The sequence below is a fragment of the Scyliorhinus torazame genome, unplaced genomic scaffold (genome assembly GCF_047496885.1).
Source record: "Scyliorhinus torazame isolate Kashiwa2021f unplaced genomic scaffold, sScyTor2.1 scaffold_70, whole genome shotgun sequence".
Classification (NCBI taxonomy): Eukaryota; Metazoa; Chordata; class Chondrichthyes; order Carcharhiniformes; family Scyliorhinidae; genus Scyliorhinus; species Scyliorhinus torazame.
The window spans coordinates 574,221-577,979 of NW_027307797.1; positions in this window are offsets into that span (position 1 = coordinate 574,221).

Here is a 3,759-nt window from a genome sequence, read left to right on the forward strand (position 1 = left end):
CCTCATCATCTACACTAACTTCCCAATAACACAACCTCCAGAAACATGTTCACATCACCTCCACTAACTTCCCTAGAACACAACCTCCAGAAACACATCCTCATCGCCTCCACTAACCTCCCAGTCACACAACCTCCATTAACACATTGACATCACCTCCACTAACTTCCCAGTAACACAACCTACAGAAACACATCCGCATAACCTCCACTAACTTCCCAATAACATAACCTCCAGAAACACATCCTCATCACCTCCATTAACTCCCCAATAGCAAAACCTCGAGAAATCCATTCTCATCACATCCACCATCTTCCTAATGACCCAAACCCCAGAAACCCATCCTGATCCCCTCCAGTAACTTCCCAATAACACCAACTCCAGAAACACATCCACATCACCTCCACTAACTTCCCAATAACACAACCTCCAGAAACACATCCTCATCACCTCCATTAACTTCCCAATAATACAACCTCCAGAAACACGTCCTCATCAACTCCACTAACTTCCCAATAACACCAACTTCAGAAACACATCCTCATCAACTCCACTAACTCCTCAATTATGAACCACCAGAAATCGAACACATCACCTCCACTAGCTTCCCAATAACTCAACCTCCAGAAACACGTCCTCATCACCTCCACTAACTTCCCAATAAAACAACCTCCAGAAACACATCCTCATCAACTCCACTACCTTCCCAATAACACAACCTCCAGAAACACGTCCTCATCACCTCCAATAACTTCCCAATAAAACAACCTCCAGAAACACGTCCTCATCACCTCCAATAACTTCCCAATAAAACAACCTCCAGAAACACGTCCTCATCACCTCCACTAACGTCCCAATAACACAACCTCCAGAAACACGTCCTCATCACCTCTAATAACTTCCCAATAACACAACCTCCAGAAACACATCTTCATCAACTCCACTAAGTTCCCAATAACACAACCACCAGAACCACATCCTCATCACCTCCACTAACTTCACAATAAAACAACCTCCAGAAACACGTCCTCATCACCTCCACTAACGTCCCAATAACACAACCTCCAGAAACACGTCCTCATCACCTCCACTAACTTCACAATAACACAACCTCCAGAAATACATCCACATCACCTCCACTAACTTCCCAATAACACAACATCCAGAAACACATCCTCATCAGCTCCATTAAGTTCCCAATAACACAACCACCAGAACCACTTCCTCATCACCTCCACTAACCTCCCAATAACACAACCTCCAGAAACATATCCTCAACACCTCCACTAACTTCCCAATCACACAACCTCCAGAAAGACATCCTCATCATCTACACTAACTTCCCAATAACACAACCTCCAGAAACATGTTCACATCACCTCCACTAACTTCCCTAGAACACAACCTCCAGAAACACATCCTCATCGCCTCCACTAACCTCCCAGTCACACAACCTCCATTAACACATTGACATCACCTCCACTAACTTCCCAGTAACACAACCTACAGAAACACATCCGCATAACCTCCACTAACTTCCCAATAACATAACCTCCAGAAACACATCCTCATCACCTCCATTAACTCCCCAATAGCAAAACCTCGAGAAATCCATTCTCATCACATCCACCATCTTCCTAATGACCCAAACCCCAGAAACCCATCCTGATCCCCTCCAGTAACTTCCCAATAACACCAACTCCAGAAACACATCCACATCACCTCCACTAACTTCCCAATAACACAACCTCCAGAAACACATCCTCATCACCTCCACTAACTTCGCATTAACACAACCTCCAGAAACACATCCTCATCACCCCCACTAACTTCCCAATAACGCAACCTCCAGGAACACATCCTCATCACCTCCACTGACTTCCCAATAACACAACCTCCAGAAACACATCCTCATCACCTCCGCTAACTTCCCAATAACACAACCTCCAGAAACACATCCTCATCACCTCCACTAAATTCCCAATCACTCAACCTCCAGAAAGACAACCTCATCATCTACACTAACTTCCCAATAACGCAACCTCCGGGAACACATCCTCATCAACTCCACTAACTCGTCAGTTACAGAACCACCAGAAATCGACCCACTTCACCTCCACTAGCTTCCCAATAATTCAACCTCCAGAAACACATCCACTTCACCTCCACTAGCTTCCCAATAATTCAACCTCCAGAAACACATCCACATCACCGCCACTAACTTCCCAATAACACAACCTCCAGAAACACATCCACATCACCTCCACTAACTTCCCAATAACACAACCTCCAGAAACACAGCCTCATCACCTCCACTAAGTTCACAATAACACAACCACCAGAAACACATCCTCATCGCCTCCACTAACTTCCTAATAACACAACCTCCAGAAACACATCCTCAACACCTCCACTAACTTCCCAATCACACAACCAACAGAAAGACATCCTCATCATCTGCACTAACTTCCCAATAACACAACCTCCAGAAACACATTCTCGTCACCTCCACTAACTGCCGAATAACACAACCTCCAGAAACACATCCACATCACCTCCACTAACTTCCCAATAAAACAACCTCCAGAAACACATCCACATTTCCTCCACTAACTTCCCAATAACACAACCTGCAGGAACACATCCTCATCAACTCCACTAACTTCCCAATAACACCAACTTCAGAAACACATCCTCATCAACTCCACTAACTCCTCAATTACAGAACCACCAGAAATCGAACCACATCACCTCCACTAGCTTCCCAATAACTCAACCTCCAGAAACACGTCCTCATCACCTCCACTAACTTCCCAATAAAACAACCTCCATAAACACATCCTCATCAACTCCACTAACTTCCCAATAACACAACCTCCAGAAACACGTCCTCATCAACTCCAATAACTTCCCAATAAAACAACCTCCAGAAACACGTCCTCAGCACCTCCAATAACTTCCCAATAAAACAACCTCCAGAAACACGTCCTCATCACCTCCACTAACTTCCCAATAACACAACCTGCAGGAACATATCCTCAACACCTCCACTAACGTCCCAATCACACAACCTCCAGAAAGACATCCTCATCATCTACACTAACTTCCCAATAACACAACCTCCAGAAACATGTTCACATCACCTCCACTAACTTCCCTATAACACAACCTCCAGAAACACATCCTCATCACCTCCATTAACTTCCCAATAATACAACCTCCAGAAACACGTCCTCATCAACTCCACTAACTTCCCAATAACACAACCTCCAGAAACACGTCCTCATCAACTCCACTAACTTCCCAATGACACAACCTCCAGAAACACATCCTCATCACCTCCACTAACTTCACAATAACACAACCTCCAGAATCACATCCTCATCACCTCCATTAACTTCCCAATAACACAACCTCCAGAAACACATCCTCATCACCTCCACTAACTTCACAATAACACAACCTCCAGAATCACATCCTCATCACCTCCATTAACTTCCCAATAACACAACCTCCAGAAACACATCCTCATCACCTCCATTAACTTCCCAATAATACAACCTCCAGAAACACGTCCTCATCAACTCCACTAACTTCCCAATAACACAACTTCCAGAAACACATCCTCATCACCTCCACTGACTTCCCAATAACACAACCTCCAGAAACACATCCACATCACCTCCATTAACTCCCCAATAACAAAACCTCGAGAAATCCATTCTCATCACATCCACCATCTTCCTAATGACCCAAACC